Source organism: Aquarana catesbeiana, linkage group LG08, assembly GCF_042186555.1.
Source record: "Aquarana catesbeiana isolate 2022-GZ linkage group LG08, ASM4218655v1, whole genome shotgun sequence".
In the NCBI taxonomy this organism is placed as follows: Eukaryota; Metazoa; Chordata; class Amphibia; order Anura; family Ranidae; genus Aquarana; species Aquarana catesbeiana.
The window spans coordinates 13872832-13898029 of NC_133331.1; the positions used below are offsets into that span (position 1 = coordinate 13872832).

General features: G+C 45.0%; 1 protein-coding gene across 4 annotated transcripts in view; it reads right to left on the reverse strand.

Moving 5' to 3' along the window:
- CRTAC1 (cartilage acidic protein 1) overlaps positions 1-25198 on the reverse strand; it is a 951030-nt gene that overhangs the window by 387162 nt on the left and 538670 nt on the right. The window lies entirely within an intron of this gene.

Here is a 25198-nt window from a genome sequence, read left to right on the forward strand (position 1 = left end):
ATGTTTACCTTTTTGTGAGATCATGTGACTTTTCTACAACTCGGGGCGGATTATAGGCGTTTTTCAGGCGTTTTTACAGCGTTTTCAATTCATTTCAATGGAGAGGGGCGTTTTTGAAGCCCTTTTTTCAACGCCCAAAAGCTGCTCCAAAGATGCTGCTTGCAGGACTTTTCTCAACGCCCCGCCAGCGCAACGCCTCGGTGTGAGAGGGTCCATTGAGATGCATGGAGAGCGTTTTATGAGCGTTTTAAAACGCGTTTAAAAACGCTGCAAAAAACGCCTTGGTGTGAAAGGGGTCTTAAGAAAATTTATGATTCTTAACAAAATAATTAATTTTTTTCCTGGGGTCAAACAGATCTGCCCGCGTGTTCAATGACCAGCGGTAAAACGCGGTTCAGCTGGCAATTTCTCCAAAACTGCTAAATCACAGCAAAGTAACTTCGGAACTTTTTTTTTTTTTCCCTTCCGAATAATATATAAACTTTAAATGTATGGTTTTAGTTGTCCTTTAAATTCCGGGGAACTTTTGCCTACACGCTCATGGATGCTACAGGCTGTTCTTTGACTTGAATTTTAATTCTCCTGGATTTTATTTGCAAGGAGGTGAGTTGTAAAGCCAGGCTGTAGCTCGGAGCTCAGACGGAGTTTTACAGGAAGTGACTGTCTCAGCTAACAAAGCCATTTACAGAAAGGCAAAGCTCCCAGCATTGCAGAGATATAGATGTGATTTTTTTTTTTTTTTCGGCAAAAGAATAGTGCCCTGGGTGAAATATGAGGTGGATTAGTAGGACAATAGCAAGTTTCTGCATATGCCTGGAATCTTACTACCAGCAGCTTGTTTGCTCACGTCTGAGCTGGCCCAGCTGATGTGGAGAATAAATATTAATACTGTCTTAAAAAGTAATAAAGATTCCGCCGGAATTCTATCCTACTGATAACTTCATCAATGTTTCCCAGGTGAAGGCATTGGGGAGACGACTGAAATAGAAAATGCTGCATAAATAAAACCATTTTATCTATCCCTCTATTTTCTTCGGCAATAATAAGGTTTTTTTTTTTTTTCTTTTTTAGTTCTAGGTATAAAATGAAAGAGAAACGTATAGCGGGAAAAAAAAAAAAAGACAGGGAAAAAAAAAAAAAGACAATGAGATGAGAAATATTCCAGTTTATAGGTAGAAACCCTCTGAAACAATTTTTATATTTGATAGATAGAGGATTGTAGACTGGCTTAACTGCACTGTATGCTTTCTGAAACCAAACGTGATGATCTCTGTAACAGAATATATGTCTGACAAGCAAGGACAAAGCAACAGACAAAGAGGTTTGGATCTGTTGGAAAACATTTAATAGAAGAAAAGAGGACATATGTTGTAATAGGGACCAAGAACTATAGGCATATCTATAAAGAAACAAGGTTAAGCTTGTAGGCAGAGCAGATGCAGTCTCTTTTCTTCACTGCAGATGGCGCTGCAGAGGGAGAGGAAATCGCATTGTTCCTCTATGGTTTCCTGGGGCAGTAATCCGGTTAGATGATGACAGCTCGTGTGGATCCGGCAGCCATCTTTGGTCAAGCAGAGGATATTTAAGACCCTGGCTCCTGAGTTTGGCACTCATTTAGCCATAGCTTCTAATTCTCCCTGATTTCGAGGGACTGCCCCTGATTTGGAACAAAGCCCCTCTTTCCCCCTCATTTGTCCCTCATTTTGGTCTGATCTACAGTATCTCACAGAAGTGAGTACACCCCCACATTTTTGTAAATATTTTATTATATCTTTTTATGTGACAACACTGAAGAAATGACACTTTGCTACAATGTACAGTAGTGAGTGTACAGCTTGTATAACAGTGTAAATTTGCTGTCCCCTCAGAATAACTCAATACACAGCCATTAAATGTCTAAATCGCTGGCAACAAAAGTGAGTACACCCCTAAGTGAAAATGTCCAAATTGGGCACATTTAGACATTTTCCCTCCCCGGTGTCATGTGACTCGTTATTGTTACAAGGTCTCAGGTGTGAATGGGGAGCAGGTGTGTTAAATTTGGTGTTATCGCTCTCACTCCCTCATACTGATCACTGGAAGCTCAACATGGCACCTCATGGCAAAGAACTCTCTGAGGATCTGAAAAAAAGAATTGTTGTAAAGATGGCCTAGGCTTACAAAAAGATTGCCAAGACCCTGAAACTGAGCTGCAGCACGGTGGCCAAGACCATACAGCAGTTTAACAGGACAGGTTCCACTCAGAACAGGCCTCGCCAGGGTTGACCAAAAAAGTTGAGGTCATGTGCTCAGGGTCATATCCAGAGGTTGTCTTTCGTAAATAGACGTATGAGTGCTGCCAGCATTTCTGCAGAGGTTGTAGGGGTGGGGGGTCAGCCTGTCAGTGCTCAGACCATACGCCGCACACTGCATCAAATTGGTCTGCATGGCTGTCATCCCAGAAAGAAGCCTCTTCTAAGGCTGAAAGCCCTCAAACAGTTTTCTGAAGACAAGCAGACTAAGGACATGGATTACTGGAACCATGTCCTGTGGTCTGATGGGACCAAGATAAACTTATTTGGTTCAGATGGTGACAAGCGTGTGTGGGGGCAACCAGGTGAGGAGTACAAAGACAAGTGTGTCTTGTCTACAGTCAAGCATGGTGGTGGGAGTGTCATGGTCTGGGGCTGCATGAGTGCTGCCGGCACTGGGGAGCTACAGTTCATTGAGGGAACCATGAATGCCAACATGTACTGTGACATACTGAAGCAGAGCATGATCCCCTCCCTTCGGAGACTGGACCGCAGGGCAGTATTTCAACATGATAACAATCCCAAACACACCTCCAAGAGGACCACTGCCTTGCTAAAGAAGCTGAGGGTAAAGGTGATGGACTGGCCAAGCATGTCTCCAGACCTAAACCCTATTGACCATCTGTGGGACATCCTCAAACAGAAGGTGGAGGAGCACAAGGTCTCTAACATCCACCAGCTCTGTGATGTCATCATGGAGGAGGGGAAGAGGACTCCAGTGGCAACCTGTGAAGCTCTGGTGACCTCCGCGCCCAAGAGGGTTAAGGCAGTGCTGGAAAATAATGGTGGCCAAACAAAATATTGACACTTTGGGCCCAATTTGGACATTTTCACTTAGGGGTGTACTCACTTTTGTTGCCAGCGGTTTTGACATTAATGGCTGTGTGTTGAGTTATTTTGAGGGGACAGCAAATTTACACTGTTATACAAGCTGTACACTCACTACTTTACATTGTAGCAAAGTGTCATTTCTTCAGTGTTGTCACATGAAAAGATAGAAGAAAAGATTTACAAAAAATTGAGAGGTGTACTCACTTTTGTGAGATACTGTATATGGTTATATATAAAATGCAATTTTTATCTTTCAAAAAGTGTTTCCCAGTGCTAAACCTTTCATCCAATTTCTTTTATTTTCATACATATTTTTATTGTTTTTTCAAGAAAGGAAATTATTACAAAGTTTACATATACTGTATAAAAATTGTATCAGTTGAAAACATACAGATATAAAGGAACAGTCAAAATGGAATGAAATAATACATTGAATAAGTGTCATTTAAAAAAAAGAAAAAAAGTGGCCCTTTAAAAAAGCCATTTAAAAGTGATCTTGTGGCAAATCTGCCGCAGAGACCACTATTATCGGAAACCGGACCGCCAGCTGAACAAGAAGATACCGGAGTTATGGCAGCTAGCTGCTGCCATAACAATGATACCCCCCTTTCAAATTAAGGACGTATATCGGCGTGTGGCGGTCCGGAAGTGGTTAAGGGGGCATGGCAGGGTGTGTGTCATAAGTCTACATACTTTTGCTAATAGGTGTCCCTCGTTCCCATCTCAAAACGTTTTGAGGTATGATTTAGCACGTGGGCAGTGTAGACATACAGTAGGTGACCGCGATATTGTGTCAATCTCGACAATAACATCGGCGAGATTTGAAATCCTGCGAGCCCCGTCTAGGGAGCCAGCGTCGAGCTGGCTCGCTGATCGGGAAAGGAAAACTTTTTTTCCTTTCACGATGAGCGACAGGCAGTGCTGACAGCTGTCTGGTATGAATCCTGAGGGGGAACGCCGCGCCAAATTTTAAATGAAAAAAACGGCCTGGGTTTCCCCCCCAGGGGCATACCAGACCCTTAGGTCTGGTATGGATTTTAAGGGGAACCCCCTACGCCGAAAAATGGGTGTCCCCCCAAAATCCATACCAGACCCTTATCCGAGCACGCAGCCCGGCAGGTCAGGAAAGGGGGTAGGGACGAGCGAGCGCCCCCCTCCTGAGCCGTACCAGGCCGCATGCCCTCAACATGGGGGGTGGTTGCTTTGGGGGAGGGGGGCGCCCTGCAGGGCCCTTCTTCCAGCTCTTTTGCTAGCGGGGGCCCGGTCTTCTGTCGCTGTCCGGTTCTTCTCCGGTATCTTCTGCCGGACTCCCCTGCTATCTTCTTCCAGCTTTTTGCTAGCGGGGGCCCGGTCTTCTGCGCTGTCTTGTCCCCTCTTCTCTTCTTCCGATATTGACACAACGCTTTCTCCCACTGGAATGCTGTGTGCGAGCTGCGCAACCATTTATATAGGCGGTGACCCCACCCCCTTGTGACGTCACAGTCCCAGCATGCGCAGGGACTCTGGCATCATAAGGGGGCGTGGTCGACCACACCCCCTTATGCCGCTCACTTGTCCCCACCCCCTTTCTTGACCAGCCGGGCTGCGTGCTCGGATAAGGGTCTAGTATGGATTTTGGGGGGACCCCCACGCCCATTTTTTAGCATAGGGGGTTCCCCTTAAAATTCATACCAGACCTAAGGGCCTGGTATGCCCCTGAGGGGGAACCCACACCGTTTTTTTCATTTAAAATTTGGCGCGGCGTTCCCCCTCAGGATTCATACCAGACAGCTGTCAGCACTGCCTGCCGCTCATCGCGAAAGGAAAAAAAAGTTTTCCTTTCACGATCAGAGAGCCAGCGCGACATGCACAGTACAATGTCGCCAAGAACCAGCGCGATGGGATCGCACTGGAAACACAATCTTGCGGTCAGGTACTGTAGGTCACCTGTCTGTCAGGGACAGTAATAGCGGCAGAGAAAGGTTGCAGACCAGTAGGAAAAGCATTCGAGATAGCAAGCAATTGGGCTGCAAGTTTGAAAATGACTGGCTAAGCTCTTGCTGGACTTGCCGGGCTTCACAAGTTTCTTGCACAATTGCAGCGAGTCCACGTTGCATGACTCCGGATAAACTTTCTTTGCAGACATTCTGAAAGTCTGCTGCAAGTTGTGGTTCAGTTATGTGGTGCAATATAGTCATCCCACCACAGGGGGTCACTGTAACTTGCAGAGCTCTTGCTGTAGACTCACCACTGCAACTTTACTCTTGCTAGAGACTTGCCATAAAAATTTGCTACAAATTGGAAAAGTGTCAACTAGAACTTGTGCTTCAAGTGCACAACTTGCCAGTGAAAATGTGCAGCAAGTTAACAAGATTTACAATTCAACACTGCCACAAATTTGTGACAAGTTATCCTTGCTGTCTGGGATAGGGATCCATTACTATTCCTGGAAACCTCTTGGCTTGGGCCCAAAAGGTCGTGCAAAATGCAGCAGCCACAGCCTGTGTAGAAACACCTTCCTCTTGCCAGCATGCTGCAGAGGACTTGTTGCTTTCTGTGTGGAAACAGTGGTCTCTCTGCAGAGTTAGAGCACTCCAATGAGCAAAACCCATGCTCAGTACCGACCTGCTGCACTAGTTGTGATTCAGCAGGGGGGGGTGTTGATCCTCTGAATAGAGTCTGCTCCTTAACCAGTTCCCAGCCGGGCTGTATCAAGATGACGCTGGCGGGATCCTCTCATGGACCGGGGTGGACATCATATGGCATCCTCCCAGGATCGTGCCCTGCGCTGCAGGGGGGGGGGCCGCGCAGTGTCACGATCCGTCACTGGCTGTGTCCGGTGAACACAGTCAATGACTGATCACTGTACCGGCCCACTGCCGGTACCATGTGACCGCTGTAACCAATCACAGCAGGTCACATGACAGTTGTAAACAATGAATGGCTTCCTTTCAAGCCATCCATTGTATACAATTGTGTTGCTAGCTGTGATTAGTCAGTGTGATCACATGGTACCGACTGGGCCAATCACAGCCCATCTGTACCATGTGATTAGCTCTGGCCAGTCACAGCTAATCACAACAAAACAAACTGAATAAACTGATTTCATTCAGTAAAATGCTTGCATATATACAAACATAATGTGTAAAAAAAAAAATACTGACCACTTCCCCAGAGTAGTACAATGTTACTATGGTAACATTATATTGCTCTGTCACATTATGATAAAGAAAAAAAAAAAAAATATATATATATATATAAATATATATATATATATATTTTTTTTTTTTTGTTTTGTTTTTTTGTTTTTGTACTGTCACACATTTGATTTGATGCACCTGGAATGCATTTAGCCAATTTAAACTGAATTATTAATTATTATTGTCATAGTCATTAGGCAGCTATTCCTATATATGGCATCCTAAATGTAGCGAGATCCCGGGGCCCCTGGGGCCTAATGGTGACCTCCAGAGTTAGGGACAGCTGACATCCTTCTATGTAGAGTGCGTTACGAGGCATGGTGGGTGTAATGCAAGGTAAATTTATGGGCGCCAGACACGTCTTGAATGCAAAGAGATTTATATTCTCTTGAACATAACTAGGGGAGAGAGGGTTAGGGCCAGGACACCCTTTAGTAGTTGCATTGTTAATTTGGCAGACTCCGAGACTTCTATAGGTAGACAGCCATGCAGGGAAAGACACCCAGCAGGATGCCACATCTGCATGAGTAGGATCGCTGTCTCTTATGGTAACAGTCTTATAACAGTTTCTAACACAAGTTGTAACAAACTCCATTACTTCTTCTACAATCTCCTCTTGTAGTTCTTCACTCCACTGAGCTCCCAGTCTCTCTCACTAGACTTGCTGATCCATTATCACTGGATCTCCTGAGCTCTTCCAACCTTCACACACAGTATCTTCCTCAAGTGTCAACCCCGCGTCCCTGCTGGGTCCCTGGCATGGCACTTACAGGTACTCCTCAAACGTCACCCCACTGGCCTACTTGGTCCCTGGCTTGGCACACAAGACTGCTCTGCAAGCATCTCCTCAGCAGGCTGGGCCCCTGGCTTGACACCTGCTGAAGTTTCCCGCTTCTTCACTGTCCCCGGTTGGTGAGAATACTGCTCCGGTATTTGCTTCAGCTACTCACAGTGGTCCCTGGTAACAAGGTGGATGATCCCTTAGTGGTGACAGATTCCCCTCTACCTCCGACCACGACATGTTCTCCGTCTGGCAGAACCGTCACTTTTGGTTGGACTGCAAGCCGCAATGCCAACCCTGCGCTGCTCTCTTGCTTCTTGATAGGCCCCTCAGACAACCTAGTAGCCAGATGTCCCCATAATGGGCCTCAGGCTCTGGCCTAGCAGCCCGGGGCAGTAAAACACATGTCAACCCAGACAACCGACCAGGTGGCACAGAACCTCGATCACCTGACTCCACCCCAATAAATAGGTTCTCCCAGCAGGCCAAGGGAATATAGAAAACCCCTGCCCATTGGCTGAGATACCCCATATACTCCTAATCTGTCCTTGCAATGCCCTTGTCTTATATAATGTCACCAGGTACCCCGACCACCTAACATCAGAAGAGAGAAGTGCAGCAATTCCAGAATTAGAGCGAAGTCAGTTGACCCCCTAGCAATTGGGCAAGGCAACTATCACTTGGCAAATAAATTTAAGAGCAACCCTGCCTAAACATCAGGGTGCTACATCAATATTTTCATCTGCAATGCATTTCTAAAAAAGGGGCATATCATAAAATGGTGAATCTGACATTCATCTTCTTCCGTTTTTCTTAACCACTTCCTGCCCACCGGCCGTCAAATGACAACTCTCATTTGGGTGGATGTAATATGACGGCCCTCCAGAACGACCGCTCTCGCGCGCCCCTGGGGGCGCGCATTGCGGCGATCAGTGGTGTGGTGTGTCAGTGTGACACACTGCTACACCGATCTCGGTAGAAGGCTGACGGAGGGTCTTTACTACGTGATCAGCCATGTCCAATCATGGCTGATCACAATGTAAACAGGAAGAGTCGTTGATCGGCTTTTCCTCACTCGTGTCTGACAGACGCGTGTAGAGGAGAGCTGATCGGCTGCTCTCCTGACAAAAGGGGGGTCTGTGCTGATTGTTTATCAGCGCAGCCCCCCCTCGGATGCCCACCCAGGACCACTAGGATGCTGCCAGGACCACCAGGGATTGCCACTACACTGGACCACCAGGTATGCCACCCTAGACCACCAGGGAAATGCCAATCAGTGCCCAGGTAGCTGCCAATCAGTGCCCTTCCCCAATGCCTGCCAGTGCCATCAGTGATGCATATCAATGCCATCTATCAGTGCCGCATATCAGTGTCCATCAGTGCCCATCAGTGCCCAGCTGTGCCGCCTATCAGTGCTACCCACAAGTACCCATCAGTACAGCCTTTCAGTGCCCATCAGTGTCGCCTATCGGTGTCCATCAGTGCCCACCAGTGCCACCCATGAGTGCCCATCAGTGCCACCTATCAATGCCCATCAGTGCTGCATATCTGTGCCACCCATCAGTGCCGCCTACCAGTGTCCATCAGTGCCGCCTATCAGTGCCCGTCAGTGCCACCTCATTGGTGCCACCTCAGCGGTGCTGCCTTATCAGTGCCCGTCAGTGCCGCCTTATCAGTGCCCATCAGTGAAGGAGAAAACTTACTTATTTACAAAATTTTATAACAGAAACAAAAGAAAAACTTTTTTTATTTTCAAAATTTTAGGTCTTTTTTATTTGTTTGCCAATAATTAAAAAACGCAGAGGTGATCAAATACAACCAAAAGAAAGCTCTATTTGTGGGAACAAAATGATAAAAATTCTGTTTGGGTACAGTGTTGCATGACCGCGCAATTGTCATTTAAACAGCGACAGCACTGATAGCTGAAAATTGGCCTGGGCAGGAAGGGGGTGTAAGTGCCCGGTATTGAAGTAGTTAATGACAGTATTTGATTCTCCACCAAAGAATGTTCAGTAAACATCACATTCACCACTTTATAAATAGACTCCAAAGTGTGCGAAATCCCCATATGATGGCAGATGAAAAAAAAGATAATACACTAAATGTTCTATTTACATGACTGCAAGCTACTGTCGTCTTTTATTATCAAGGAAGCCAAAGGATCCTTGCATTGCCCTTCAAAAATAATCCACTGATGGGAAGACTTATGCATACAAACAAATAGGCTCAAATCCTTTTTGCATGTATGGAGCATTCATATTTATCTGAGCAAAAAGATCCTCACCAAACTGTTCTTGGATGGTTGGGAGAAGTTGCTCTCGGAGGATGTTTTTGTACCATTCTTGATTCTTAGGCAAAATTGTGAGTGAGCCCCCCACTCCCTTGGCTGAGAATCGACCCCACACATGAATGGTCTCAGGATACTTTACTGTTGGCCTGACACAGGACTGGTGGTAGTGCTCACCTTTTCTTCTCTGGACAAGGTTTTTTTTGGATGCTCCAAAAAATCGGGAAGGGGATTCATCAGAGAAAATGACTTTACTCCAGTCCTCAGCAGTCCAATCCCTGTAACTTTTTGCAGAATATCAGTCTGTCCCTGATTTTTTTCCTGAAGAGAAGTGGCTTCTTTGCTGCCCTTCTTGATACCAGTCCACCCTCCAAAAGTCTTCTCCTCGCTGTATGTGCCGATGTCCTCACACCTGCCTGCTGCCATTCCTGAGCAAGCTCTGCACTGGTGGTGCCCCCCCCGATCCCGCAGCTGAACCAACTGTAGGAGACGGCCCTGGCGCTTGCTGGACTTTCTTGGGCGCCCTGAAGCCTTCAGAAATGCGGTGGAAATTTTTTTTATGGGAATAAGTTAATTTTCATGGCCAAGAGGGACTTTGCAATTAATTGCAATTCATCTGATCACTCTTCATAACATTCTGGAGTATATGCAAATTGCAATTATAAAACTGAGGCAGCAGACTTTATGAAAATTAATATTTGTGTCATTCTCAAAACTTTTGGCCACGGCTGTATACCCAAAATTGGGAACATCATTTATATGCAGCAAAAACTTGCACTTAAACACCTTGTAGGCAGGTGCAGGTTTTCCTCTGTCCAGTAGATGACGCTGTGGGATTGTACCGGTGGGATGGAGCCTTCATGAGAAACTGTCCCCTCCTGGACTCCAGTTGTGTCACAGAGGTACCAGCTGTTTGATTGAATGCTGAATTTTCAAGTGACCTCTGGCAGCCACCTTAGTGTGGGACATTATAAAATAGGGTATCTGCATCATTCTGGCATGCCTGGAAGGTTAGGGACAGAGACCTGCTTGCTAGGGAGAGTAAATAGCGTAGGAAGAGGTCCCTGGCAAGTAAGGTCAGCTTAGGGAAAACTCCGGTATCTGGACTAGTGAAATGGGTCTCGTCTCAGCATGCCGCAATCCAACACCCCTCCAGCGGAAGATGTCCTCCGGTAAAAGGGCCAAGCCTGGTGATACTGTACAAATACCACACGCTAATTGCCTAAATGCCATTGCCTATAGGAGCTGTCTTTATTAAGTGCTGCTAACCTAAATACAATATACAAGATCATTTACAACATCAAGCACTGTGTGTGGGAACCATAGGCCTAGGCCTCGCCTACAACCTCACAATAAGATCCAGTTCTAGCTCTCTAGCAGCTACTGCATGTCTGCCTGGGGAGTGTGCTTATAGGCAGGAGCAGTCTACTTTTTGTGACTGCAGGTGGCGCTCTTCCACAGTGACCTGTATCTGGAGAGGATGTCAGAAGGAACAAAGTTCCTCTATGGTTTCATGGGTCACTGGGAAAGCAATATGGTTGGTTGCTGCCACCCCATGTGACTCTGGCAGCTATCTTGGGTCAGGCAGAGCCTATTTAAGGCCCTGGCTCCCAGGATTGTTGAGATTTTACTTTTACGTTTTGGTAAACTAGGGACGGGCACACCACCTGTTGGGTCAGCACTAGCGGCAGGGAAAGGTTCCTTAGGAGGAGGGAAAGCATAGGGCAGCAACTTCTTTAGACATTATTCCGCTTGGGCATAAGACGGAGGGGCTGGTCAGTCCAGCTAATACCCGCTTCTCTTCACACTACTGGAAACCGTGAGTGTACACAGTTGGGTAGCCTTCCCACCGGGTTTGTTGTGAACTGTTGCTGTACTATGCCAATACAAGTTTTCCATTGCACCCAATTGTGTGAATTATTGCCTCCGCACCACGCTGCACCCCACCTACATACTGAATCCACAGAAGTCCAAACTCTGGGGGGTGAGTTTTGAGAAGCACTTAGGATACAAGTTCATATCACTAACGAGTTGGCTGTATTTGAGGCTCTTAACAATAAATGTTTCAAAAAGACCTCCGAGTGATACGAACTTTTGCAATAGGCTCTCCTCAATACTCAACCCAGAGACTATCATCTGCAGAGTTCTCTCTTTGTCACGATCAGAGAGGTAACAGTCTAGGACCAGAATAAGCTCTACATACACTTTGCCTTTGTTACGGATCAGCTGCCTTGAAAGAAGACACACTCCATTGTATTTCCATCAGAACCAAGCCTTACTTCTGGGTATTGTGGAGCGCCTAGTGCATAAGTTCACATCACTCAGAGGTCTTTTTAAAACATTTATTGGTTAGGAGCATCAAATGCAGCCAAGTCGCTTGTGGCATCACATACACATCAGACAGAAGTTTAAAGGGGAACTTTACCATCTAGGCAGCAGGACTGGATACAAACCTTATTACAGCAGATTGCTGGGAACTAGTAAAACGTTAAGTGTTATCGTTATATTGGTTTCCTTCTAATAACCTCAACTCAAAACTATGTTGTGGAGCTTTGAAATAGTAAAGGATACGTCTGCCCGAAACTGAAAACCCCTGGTTAGATTTTGGCAAGATGGAGCAAATTTTAGACTCCTAGTCTGTGGATGGGTGCAGCAGCAAAAACACACAATCAGTCTGGATGCAATCGAAAGAACTTGTATTGAAGTCAATGGAAAACAGTTTGAAACAAGCCGGTGGAAGGAAGGCCAACTTGGAACACTCATGGACGACAGCAGCATGTAGCGAAGCAGGTCACAGCCAAGCTGCAGCCTGACTGGTCCAAGCCCAATTGGGGAAGTTTCCAGGAAAAGTGGAGGGTCCCTATGCTTTCCCTACTCATCTGGAAGCTTTCCCTGCCACTAGTACTGCCCCTTACAGATGGGTGATCTGTCCCTACATACCCACATGCTAAATGCGTGCTAAACTCAAGAGCCAGGATCTTAAACAGACTTTGCCTGACCCAAGATGGCCACCAAAGTCACATGGGCTGTCAGCATCCAACCAGATGACTGCCCTAGTGACCCAGAAAACTATAGAGCTTCCTCTCCCTCTGCACTGCCCCACCTGAAGTGGAGAAAATAGACGGCACCTGACAACAAGCTAGTTAAGCCACCTGGATTGTGACTTCTGCTAACGAGTAGTATAGAGCAGTGTTTCTCAACCCTTTTTCAGTCAAGGCATCCTTTAAAACCATGCACAATCTTAAGACACCCCATTCTAAAATGTAGAAAACAAAACTTATAGTTTTTTCACATCACAGCAGCATCCACACAGCTGGGCCACCCAACATTAGAGGTTATTTATTTTTCCACCTTTGGACACTGGTACTGACCAGTATTCTAGCATTTCTCCTCTCCCTCAGTTTTTCTTGCTCACTCAGCTAAAATGACCCCAGTGCTGACCGAGAGGAGCAGGAGATGGGGCAAACAAGGATGCTGTGCATGTGCCTGGCACCCCTCTTAACAACCAATGGTTGTAAGGATGTTGGCGGCTGGCCCACACAATGCCCAAGGATGTCATGCTGCACAATTAAAACCTGGGGCTTGGTGTAACAAAAAGTCAGGTGTTTCCAACTCTTTGTGGGCAATTAGGCATTTTTCCAAGGCAATGAAGAAGAAGAATCAGGAGGCACCCCAGGGTGCCGCGTTGTGATTGAAAAAGGCTGGTATAGACAGTATTATCATAATAGTTTAACTGGCAGTATCTCACAAAAGTAAGTACACCCCTCACATTTTTGTAAATATTTTATTATATCTTTTCATGTGACAACACTGAAGAAATGACACTTTGCTACAATGTAAAGTAGTGAGTGTACAGCTTGTATAACAGTGTAAATTTGCTGTCCCCTCAAAATAACTCAACACACAGCCATTAATGTCTAAACCGCTGGCAACAAAAGTGAGTACACCCCTAAGTGAAAATGTCCAAATTGGGCCCAAAGTGTCAATATTTTGTGTGGCCACCATTATTTTCCAGCACTGCCTTAACGCTCTTGGGCATAGATTTCACCAGAGCTTCACAGGTTGCCACTGGAGTCCTCTTCCACTCCTCCATGACGACATCACGGAGCTGGTGGATGTTAGAGACCTTGCGCTCCTCCACCTTCCATTTGAGGATGCCCCACAGATACTCAATAGGCTTTAGGTCTGAAGACGTGCTTGGCCAGTCCATCACCTTTACCCTCAGACTCTTTAGCAAGGCAGTGGTCGTCTTGGAGGTGTGTTTGGGGTCGTTATGTTGGAATCCTGCCCTGTGGCCCAGTCTCCGAAGGGAGGGCATCATGCTCGGCTTCAGTATGTCACAGTACATGTTTGAACTGTAGCTCTCCAGTGCCGGCAGCACTCATGCAGTTCCAGACCATGACTCTCCCACCACCATGCTTGACTGTAGGCAAGACACACTTGTCTTTGTACTCCTCACCTGGTTGCCGCCCCACACGCTTCACACCATCTGAACCAAATAAGTTTATCTTGGTCTCATCAGACCACAGGACATGGTTCCAGTAATCCATGTCCTTAGTCTTCTTGTCTTCAGCAAACTGTTTGTGGCTTTTTTTGTGCATCATCTTTAGAAGAAGCTTCCTTCTGGAATGACAGCCATGCAAAATGCAAAACCTGTTTTTTCCACTCATGACATCTCAGAGCCCCTCAACCTGCATAAATAAAAACCTGGGTAACAGCTAACCCTTCTGACACCATGACACTAATATGACAAGGCGCAGGACTGTCACAGTAGACAACATCGGGAGCTAAAACATCACAGAAAAGTAGTCACCTTTTTCCCTCCCAAGTCTCTACAAAGCCTCTGGGCTCTGGAACTCATGGCAGGTGTTAAAAAATCCTGGGGAAAAAATGCAAAACCTCTTTTCTCTACTCAAAATAGACATCCTAGAGCCCCTCAGCCTGCATTAGGGAGAATCCTGGGTGACATCTAACCCTTCTGACACCATGACAAGTTGCAGAACTGTCACAATAGACATTAGTGGAAGCTACAACATCACAGAAAATTAAAACCACCTTTATCCTTCCTAAGTCTCTTCAAATTCTCCAGGCTCCAGAACCCAATATAGGTGTTACCAATCCTTGGAAAAAATGCAAAACCTCTTTTCTCCACTCAAAACAGACATCACAGAGCCCCCAGCCTGCATAAGGTAAGAACCCTGGGTGACATCAAACCCTTCTGACACCGTGACAAGGCTCGCTAATGTGACAAGGCGTAGCACTGTCGCAGTAGACATCATCGGGAGCTACAACATCACAGAAAAGTAAAGTCACCCGGCAGTTATATAGAAAAGCGTAGACAAAGACAAAACAATATATACCAGTCTGGATCTATGCCACTACATAGTCTCTGCTGTGAGTTGACTGTCACTTCGGTATCTTAATTGGGCTCTGCTCAAATGTAGTTTCATCCGTGTGAAATGCAAATGCACAAATCTAAATAAAGCATGTCCATTTTGTTTGGTAACATGGCAATTATTATCAGCTTAAGCAAGATCATACTGCTGCACAGCATGTGTTTACAGTAAAGAATAATACATGCTGGTGACTGCATGTATTAGATAGTTGTTTTATTCTCTATGAGTATTTGGAAAGGCAACGCCGCTCGCTTGTTTACTCAGAAAGATTTCTCCCTAAACAGATACACTTTTCTTTACCTGGAGAGTATAGAAAGGCTAAAACTGGACCACTGATCCTGTACGGGACAGGTATGGGCCCTGAGCTTCAAACCACTTTGGTCCTATTAGAATCCACATTACGTCACTTGCGTCATATTGCAGGCTTTTAATAGTAAAAGGGTCTTCCATTAAACATTCTTCCAATGGGCAATGGATGGAAAAATAAAAGCAAGCTTTCTTGAATCCAGACCAGATAGGGGCCCCAGACATCAATGTCTCAGAAGGCGCTACTAGCCACAAGACACCTTTCTTATGGATGTTGGTAAGCCAACTGCTGATATCTGGGTGGCACAGGGGTGTAGTGGCTGGAAGGTTAATTGGATCCTGTCTAAATTGGCTCTAGTATGTGTGTGTATGTATGAATGTGAGTTCAGGACCTCACATTGTAAGCTCCTTGAGGGCAGGGACTGATGTGAATGTACAATGTATATGTAAAGTGCTGTTTAAATTGACGGTGGTATATAAGTACCTTAAAAAAATAAAAATATCCACCAGGAACTTCCTAGTGAGGGAGATACAGACTCACACCACCACAGGACAGCTGGACATCTTCCCACCAAGTTCCTCCTGGTTCTCTCCAGTGAGCATCCTCCTGAATCAACTTGATCCCGGGACAATGGGTCTGCACCCCCCCCCCCCCTCCAGCTAAGCCTAGCTGGGACCTCTGTGTCTTCACAAAGACTTCTCTAACACTAACACACAAGGTCTCCTCCTGCAGGACTGGACCCAGGAACACTGCTCTTGCTGCTCAGGAATCAGACCATTTATGGGCTGTCTCTCCCCCTTCTGAGCAAGCCTCCCCCAGGGATTGGCTGAAGCTCCATAAATATTCAGTCTGCCTGTTCTGCTCTCCCTCCCACTAAGCTTCTAGAAGCGTCTAGAAGACAGGGGGAAGCAGTAGAATAGCAGCCTGTGAAACACTGGCAAGTCCTAAACAATCAACCCCTGCTCCACTGACTACAGAGGAATTAAACAGGGGCGGCCCGTCCATTAATTTGAAAACCTGCTAGCCAACATTCGTCTGTTGAAAATGCGACAACAATTGTCCAATTTAGCGTACAAATGGTTGGATTTGCCGCCCACAGCCTGTCATCACAAATTTCCCACCGGAAAATTCGATCGTGTGTACGCGGCTTTAGGGATTAAACTCTCCTCCTCCACTGATCTGAATGAGAGTAGAAGTTTAATTGCTCAACAATTGTTTTGTTAGGAGATTCTCCGGAACATTTTCCCTTTTAAGTATTCCCTAAGGGGTTAATCTTAGCAGACTACTCTCCTAACAATCGTCTACCAATCTCCTGCAGTAGCACAAAGCAGCATTTTTTTTTTTGCAGTCTCTGAGATCAAAAATAGCCCATGAAACCCTACCCTTAGCGGGTCTAAACAACACAGGACATCACTAATAGAGCAACTATTGAAAGGGCAATGCCGGTAATGTCTTTTCAGAGGCATGAAAGGACGGCGGAACTTCCAGTGATACTCTCCACATGGACTGAAGAGGAGAAAATAAAAAGATTTGTCTTGAGTTGACCCTACACAGAATGAGCTTTGTTCAGCAATAAGACACATTTGGTTCCTCTCTGGAAGACCAGGCCTTTTTCTGGCACTTTTTCTTTGCACGTTTAAATCAGTATTTTGTGCTAGAAAACTACTTATAAAACACTCAAATAAATAAATAAATACATAAAAAAAAAAAAAAAAAAATATATATATATATATATATATATATATATATATATAGAAAGAGAGAGAGAGAGAGAGATCTCTAAAGATTTCTCTCTCTCTCTCTCTCTCTAGATTTCTCTCTCTCTCTCTCTCTAGATTTCTCTCTCTCTCTCTCTCTCTCTCTCTCTAGATTTCTCTCTCTCTCTCTCTAGATTTCTCTCTCTCTCTCTAGATTTCTCTCTCTCTCTCTCTCTCTCTAGATTTCTCTCTCTCTCTCTTTCTCTCTCTCTCTCTCTCTCTCTCTCTCTCTCTCTCTCTCTCTCTCTCTCTCTCGATTTCTCTCTCTCTCTCTCTAGATTTCTCTCTCTCTCTCTCTCTCTCTCTCTCTCTCTCTCTCTCTCTCTCTCTCTCTCTCGATTTCTCTCTCTCTCTCTCTATGTATATATATAAAAAAAATTTTAGCAGGGACCCTAAGGAATAAAACAGCAATTGTTGCAGTTAGAGAGATAGAGATAGAGAGATATATAGATCTCTCTCTCTCTCTCTCTCTCTCTCTCTCTCTCTCTCTAGAGAGAGAGAGAGAGAGAAAAATCTATAGGGACATATCTCTCTTTCTCTCTCTCTCTCTCTCTCTCTCTCTCTCTCTCTATATATATATATATATATATATATATACACACATTTTTTTTAGCAGGGACCCTAAGGAATAAAACAGCAATTGTTGCAGTTTTTTATGTCACACAGTAGTTGCGCAGCATTTTTTTTCAAGGTAATTTTTTTGGAAAAAATAAATTTTAATGAATTAAAAAAAAAAAAAAAGTGTGTTGATGTTATGCCGAGTAAATAGATACCTAACATGTCATGCTTTTAAAATTGCGTGGAATGGCAACAAACTACGATACTTAAAAATCTCCATAGGCAACTTTTTAAACATCCGTGGCAATAACGCACAAGTTCGGCGTGAACACCGTTTACATATGCATGCGCGACTTATGTATATGACACTTCTGAGCATAGAGGGAAGGGTGCACTCTAATTTTTTTTTTCTTATTTTTTTATTTTTTTTTTTTTACACTGTCCCTGTAATATTTTTTTTTGATCACTTCTATTCCTATTACAAGGAATGTAAACATTCCTTGTCAGGGCCAGGGCAAGGGTTGGACCGGAGGGGCGGCTGCCCTGGGCACTGTGGCATAATGAGGCGGGGAGGCACCACAAGGAGATGGGGGGGGATTTGTGTTTTAAGGGGGAATTTGGGGGAAGGGCGGCTGGGGGTAAGTTCACCTCTATTTGCTCTATGGATGATGGTTATTCATCAATAAAAGAGATTGCATTGGAGTGCAGCCATCCAGCCCGTTTTTTTCTCTTCTCGTGTTCCTGTTTGCAGCAGGGCCTGCACCCATTTACGTAGAGGCAGTGGAGCAGCAGGGCAGGTGATGTGGTCCTGGAGCGGTGCTATCTTGTAGGGGGTAAGTATTGTTCTCGGAGTGGAAATTTGAGTGGGGGAGTGCTAAGAGTAGTGATTTAGGGGGGATTTGTGTTGGTAAGGGGAGAAGATTTGTGCTAGGATAGGATATTTGGGGGCAATTGAAGTAGAAGGGGAAATTTTAGGGGTAGAGGATTCGTAGTAGAAGGAGTTAATTTTTTGTTTGGGGGGGGGCAAAGATTTGTGTTGAGAGATATTTTAGAGGGGGGTGGGTGGATTTGTACTGGGAGGAGGGGGAATGTATGCTTAGAGGGTAAGCATGCAATTCGTGCTCAGTGTTTTTGCATGTTCGCCCTGGGCTCTAGATGAACTTGTCCCGGCACTGTCCCTTGTAATAGAAATAAGAATGACAGGTCCTCTTTATGAAGAGATCTGGGGTCAAAAAGACATTTAAAAGCAAACGATCAAAAAAAAAAAAAAAAAATAGTTTACTACCACCCTGGACCGGACGTGACATCATGACGTTGCTCCAGTCCTCCAGAGTCATAGAGGCGATCAAAGAGGAACTACTCTTTGATCGTCTGTATGACCAGCTGGCCGAGCCACCGCCGAGTCGTTTCTTTGGCAGTGAGCCCAAGAGAAACCGGCAAGCGGCAGGAGGGGGTTCTGCTACTAAATCATTCCAGTGGCTCGTTAGCCGCTCGGAACGCTTTAAGTGACAGCCAGCCGCAGGCTGAAAAAAACAATACTGGGGATACGGCTTGCAAACCGCAACGTACAGTCAGTTCCCTAAATATTGGGACAGGTGATTGACTTGGCCATTGCATAACATTCTACTTCTTTACCTTAAAAAACTCTTTGCTTGCTTTCACAGTATGCTTCGGGTCATTGTCCATCTGCACTGTGACGCGCCGCCCAATGAGTTCTGAAGCATTTTGCTGAATATGAGCAGATAATATTGTCCGAAACACTTCAGAATTCATCCTGCTGCTTTTTTCAGCAGTCACATCATCAATAAATACAAGAGAACCAGTTCTATTGGCAGTAATACATGCCCACGCCATGACACTACCACCACCATGTTTCACTGATGAGGTGGTATGCTTTGGATCATGAGCAGTTCCTTTTCTGTCCATAGGATGTTGTTCCAGAACTGTGAAGGCTTTTTTAGATGTTGTTTGACAAACTCTAATCTGGCCTTCCTGTTTTTGAGGCTCACCAATGGTTTACATCTTGTGGTGAACGCTCTGTATTCACTCTGGTGAAGTCTTCTCTTGATTGACTTTGACACACATACACCTACCTCCTGGAGAGTGTTCTTGATCTGGTCAACTGTTGTGAAGGGTGTTTTCTTCACCAGGGAAAGAATTCTTCAGTCATCCACCACAGTTGTTTTTCGTGGTCTTCCGGGTCTTTTGATGTTGCTGAGCGTTCTTTCTTTTTAAGGATGTTCCAAACATTTGATTTGGCCACACCTAATGTTTTTGCTATCTCTCTGATGGGTTTGTTTTGTTTTTTCAGCCTAATGATGGCTTGCTTTACTGATAGTGACAGCTCTTTGGATCTCATATTGAGAGTTGACAGCAACAGATTCTAAATGCAAATAGCACACTTGAAATGAACTCTGGACCTTTTATATGCTCCTTGTAAATGGGATAATGAGGGAATAACACACACCTGGCCATGGAACAGCTGAGCAGCCAATTGTCCCATTATTTTTGGTCCCTTAAAAAGTGGGAGGCACATATACAAACTGTTGTAATTCCTACACCGTTCACCTGTAAATACCCTCAAATTAAAGCTGAAAGTCTGCAGTTAAAGCACATCTTGTTCGTTCCATTTCAAATCCATTGTGGTGGTGTATAGAGCCAAAAAGATTAGAATTATGTTGATGTCCCAATATTTATGGACCTGACTGTATATATATACGATTGTGGTCGGCAAGTAGTTAAATAGGAGAGCAGTCTAACACCGCCTGACTGGATGCCAACCGGCCTCCCCTGCTAAAAATCTGGAGACAAACATTTTGGGAGAAGGCTCGAGATATCAGGACGCGTAAATAAACACTTTCTCAATGTGTTCCCCCAGCCGTAGGAATTGGGATATGTAGTTATTCTTATCTGGTTTAAGCCCAAAGCTGGCCAACAGCCAGTTAATTTCTGTCAATACTCAAGAGAACCCGCGCCACTGAGCGTGCCGAAGAAAAGGGAGCAACGGCACACGCACAACAAAAGAAAACTTTTTCTTCAATACAAGAACTATATGCACTGCTAATGATGAAACCGTGCATTATGCCGTAAAAAAAATATTATACACTTTACTAGGTACTATAACTACATTAATCCCAGGGAGCATGTAGCCATATAAATAACACACAAATGCGTGGTGCCTAAATAACAATTTGTTGAGTAATCAAAGTAATAATGTTTCGTGTTATAAGGGTGGTACCCTCCTAGAGTAGTGTAGATTGTTAGGCAAATTTAGTTGGCTCCTCAGTAGTCATTGGAGCGGGGGGTTGATTATTCAGGCCTGCTCAGTGCCTCACAGGCTTCTGCTTTGATTGCTTCCCTTTGTAATCTAGTGAGTTTTATAATTATAGTGGGATGAAGAACAGAGTAAGCAGCGTGAATATTTATGGGACTCCAGCCAACACCTGGGAAGGTGTGCTTGGTAGTTTATTGGAGAGCTCATAAATAGTCTGTGACCTGAGACAGGAGAGCAGAATTCCTGGGTCTAGTCCTGTTGGAGGAAACCCCTGTGCACTATTAGAGGTGCCTCTAGGAAGATATTGAGGTCCCAAAAGACCTAGACGGAGGGCCTATTTGCAAGTTCAGTCCTGTAGTCGGTTTGGGTCTGGAGAAGCTCACTAGGAGGAAGTTGGTGGGAAAGGTGTCCAGCTGTGCTATGGTGAGGTGAGTGTGCATCGCCCAATAGCCACCATTATCCCAATGGCCACCAAGGTAAGTGGGCTTTACTCCCAATGGCCACCCTTCTCCCAATGACCACCAGTGTAAGTGGGTCCTTTTCCAAATGGCACCAGTGTAAATCGGTCCTTCTCCCAATTACCACAAATGTAAGAGGGACCTTCTCCCAGTGACTAGCAGTGGAAGTGGGTCCCTTCTCCCAATGCCCACCAGTGTAAGTGGGTTCTTCTCCCAATGGCCACCAGTGTAAGTGGGTCCTTCTCCCAATTACCACAGTGCCTTGTATTCATGCTCCTTAGAATTTTCCACATTTTGTCATGTTGCAACCGAAAACTTTAATGTATTTTATTGGGATTTTATGTGATAGACCAACACAAAGTGGCACATAATTGTGAAGTGGAAGGAAAATGATAAATGGTTTTCAATATTTATTTACAAATAAATATGTGAAAAGTGTGGGAGGGGGGCATTTGTATTCAGCCCCCCTGAGTCAATACTTTGTAGAACCACCTTTCATTGCAATTACAGCTGCAAGTATTTTTGGGGATGTCTCTACCAGTTTTTCACATCTAGAGAGTGACATTTTTGCCCGTTCTTCTTTGCAAAATAGCTCAAGCTCTGTCAGATTGGATGGAGAGCGTCTATGAACAGCAATTTTCAAGTCTTGCCACAGATTCTCTATTGGATTTGGGTCTGCACTGTGACTGGGCCATTTTAATACATGAATATGCTTTGATCTAAACCATTTCATTGTAGTTCTGGCTGTATGTTTAGGATCGTTGTCCTGCTGGAACATGAACCTCCGCCCCAGTCTCAAGTCTTTTGCAGACTCTAACAGGTTTTCTTCTAAGATTGCCCTATATTGCCAACTGTGACCAGCTTCGCTGTCCTTGCTGAGTAAAAGCATCCCCACAACATGATGCTGCCACCACCATGTTTCACGGTGGAGATGGTGTGTTCAGGGTGATGTGCAGTGTTAGTTTTCTGCTACACATAGCGTTTTGCTTTTAGGCCAAAAAGTTACATTTTGGTCTCATCTGACCAGAGCACCTTCTTCCACATGTTTGCTGTGTCCTCCACATGGCTTCTCGCAAACTGCAAACAGGACTTCTTATGGCTTTCTTTCAACAATGTCTTTCTTCTTGTCACTCTTCCATAAAGGCCAGATTTGTGGAGAGCACGACTAATAGTTGTCCTGTGGACAGATTCTCCCACCTGAGCTGTGGATCTCTGCAGCTCCTCCAGAGTTACCATGGACCTCTTGGCTCTTCTCTGATGAATGCTCTCCTTGCCCGGCCTGTCAGTTTAGGTGGACGGCCATGTCTTGGTAGGTTTGCAGTTGTGCCATACTCTTTCCATTTTTGGATGATGAATTTAACAGTGATCAGTGAGATGTTCAAAGCTTGGGATATTTTTTTATAACCTAACTCTGCTTTAACCACTTCCCAACTGGCTCCTGTACATATACATCGGCTGGATAGCTCTCTTGCGTGAATCGCTGTATATATAAGGCGGCTCCTTTAAGAGCCATAGCAGGCATGCGCGTGTGCCCGCTGCACGGCGGGGGATTTGATGCGCGTGGCCGGCAGGCATGATCACCGCCGGCCACCCGTGTTTGCGGGAAGGAGAGCCAGAACGAGGATTTGTGTGTGTAAACACACAAATCCCTGTTCTGACAAAGGAGGAGAAACAGATCGTCTGTTCCTACAAAGTAGGAACAACGATCTGGCTCCTCCTCCAGTCAGTCCCCTCCCCCCACAGTTAGAAACACACCTAGGAAACACACTTAACCCCTTGATCGCCCCCTAGTGTTAACCATTTCCCTGCCAGTGACATTTATACAGTAATCAGTGGCTATTTTTAGCTCTGATCGCTGTATAAATGTCAATGGTCCCAAAAAAGTGTCAAAAGTGTCCGATCTGTCCGCCGCAGTGTCGCAGTCCCAATAAAAATCCTTGATCGCCGCCATTATTAGTAAAAAAAATAAAAATAATAAAAATGCCATAAATCATCCCCTATTTTGTAGACGCTATAACTTTTGCGCAAACCAATGGACATACGCTTATTGCAATTTTTTTTACCAAAAATATGTAGAATACATATTGACCTAAACTGATGAAGAAATTATTTTTTTTTTTTATTTGGGATATTTATTATAGCTAAAAGTTAAAAATATTGTGTTTTTTTTCAAAATTGACGCTTTTGTTTATAGCGCAAAAAGGCGATCAAACGGCACCAAAAGAAAGCTCTATTTGTGGGGAAAAAAAAGACGCAAATTTTGTTTGGGTACAATGTCGTATGACCGCGCAATTGTCAGTTAAAGCGACGCAGTGCCGTATCACAAAAAATGGCCTGGTCAGGAAGAGGGGGGGAATTCTTCCGGGGCTGAAGTGGTTAAACTTCTCCACAACTTTATCCCTGACCTATCTGGTGTGTTCTTTGGCCTTCCAAATGCTATCTGTTCACTAAGACTCTCTAACAAACCTCTGAGGGCTTCACAGAACAGTTGTATTTACACTGAGATTAAATTACGCACAGGTGGACTCCTGTTACTAATTCGGTGACTTCTGGTGGCAATTGGCTCCACTAGATTTTAGTTAGGGGTATCAGAGTAAAGGGGGCTGAATACAAATGCAGATAATTATTTCTAAAAAAGTTTCAAAAACAATTTATCATTTTCGTTCCACTTCACAATTATGTGCCACTATGTGTTGGTCTATCACATAAAATCCTAATAAAATACATTTACATTTTTGGTTGTAATATGACAAAATATGGAATATTTCAAGGGGTATGAATACTTTTTCAAGGCACTGTATATAAGGGACCTTCTTCCATTGACCATCCTTCTCCCACTTACCACCAACTTAAGTGGGTCCTTATCCCAGTGGCCAACAGTGTAAGTATATCCTTCTCCCAATGACTATCAGTGTAAGTGGGTCCTTCTCAAAATAGCCAGATGTGTAAGTGGGTCCTTCTCCCAATTCCCACTATTGTAAGAGGGCCCTTCTCCCTTTAACCACCCTTCTCCCAATGACCACCCTTCTCCCAATGACCACCCTTCTCCCAATAGCCCCCAGTATAAGTGAGTCCTTCTCCCAGTAACCACCACCGTAGGTGGGTCTTTCTCTCAATTAACCCCAATCATAGGAGGTCCTTTCTCCAATTGACCACCTTTTCCCAAATGACCACCAGTGTATGTGGGACCTTCCCCAATGGCCACCTGTGTAAGTGGGTCCTCCTCTCAATCCCCACCATCGTAAGTGGAATCTTCTCCAATTAACCACCCTTCTCCCAATGATCACCAATGTAAGAGGGTCCTTCTCCCAATGGCCACCCTTATACCATTGGCTTACAATATAAGTGGGTCCTTATCACAATTAACACAAATATATAAGAGACCTTCTTCCACTGACCACCCTTCTCCCACTTACCACCAATGTAAGTGGGTCCTTTTCCCAGTGGCCACCAGTGTAAGAATATCCTTCTCCCAATGACTATCAGTGAAAGTGGGTGCATCTCTGTATCTCCACCATTGTAAGAGGGCCCTCCCCCTTTGACCACCCGTCTCCCAATGGCCACCCTTCTCACAATGACCACCAGTGAAAGTAGGCCCTTCTCTCAATGGCCACCATTCTTCCAATAGCCACCAGTGTAAATGGGTCCTTCTCCCAATGACCACCGGTGTAGGTGGGCTTTTCCCCCAATTACCACCCTTCCCCCAGTGACCACCAGTGTATGCAGGACCTTCTCCCAATCCCCACAATTGTAGGTGGACTCTTCTCCAATTTACCACCCTTCTCCCAATGACCACCAATGTAAGAGGACCCTTCTCCCAATGGCCACCCTTCTCCCACTGGCCACTGATATAAGTGGGTCCTTCTCCCAATGGCCACCAGTGTAAGAAGCCCTTCTCTCAATGACTACTAGTGTAAGTAAGTGTGTCTTTCCCCCAAAGACCACCAATGTAAGCAGGTCCTTCTCCCAATGACTACCAATGTAAGAGGACCCTTCTCCCAATGGCCACTAGTGTAAGAAGCCCTTCTCTCAATGAACACTAGTGTAAGTAAGTGTGTCTTTCTCCCAATGACCACCAA